The sequence below is a fragment of the Nanorana parkeri genome, unplaced genomic scaffold (assembly GCF_000935625.1).
Source record: "Nanorana parkeri isolate BGI_ZX_2015 unplaced genomic scaffold, ASM93562v1 scaffold31, whole genome shotgun sequence".
NCBI lineage: Eukaryota > Metazoa > Chordata > Amphibia > Anura > Dicroglossidae > Nanorana > Nanorana parkeri.
The window spans coordinates 272086-272500 of record NW_017306299.1 but is presented as its reverse complement, the minus strand read 5'-3'; positions in this window follow the sequence as shown (position 1 = coordinate 272500).

Genomic DNA, 415 nt, shown 5'->3' with positions numbered 1-415 from the left:
AACATAAATGTGGAATAGCATAAAATCAGACATACAGAAATATGCCACGTTATGAATAGTTTTCATATTGCCCGTCTGCCCTATTGATAAGTCAATGGCCAATTCACACCTCTTCCCCAGTCCTGGCAGACTAATTGGCACCTGCGGGGCATGGGGTGTGTGCCAGTCTATTACCCTATCAATGAGCGCAGTGTAAGGCCATGCTGAAGGTGTGAAACCTCACGCTCAGGCCCTCTGACTGTGGATTAGTAAAAGGGCCATAATGCCCAAATGATATAATTGAGAAAGAAGCAGTTTATGTACAAGAAAGGTTTTCGCAGCATTTGTAGATAATAATATATGTAAACATCCCAGAACATGATCAGGAGACATTTAACACCAACTGGGGGGCAATATTTCCTAGCACACCAGCCCC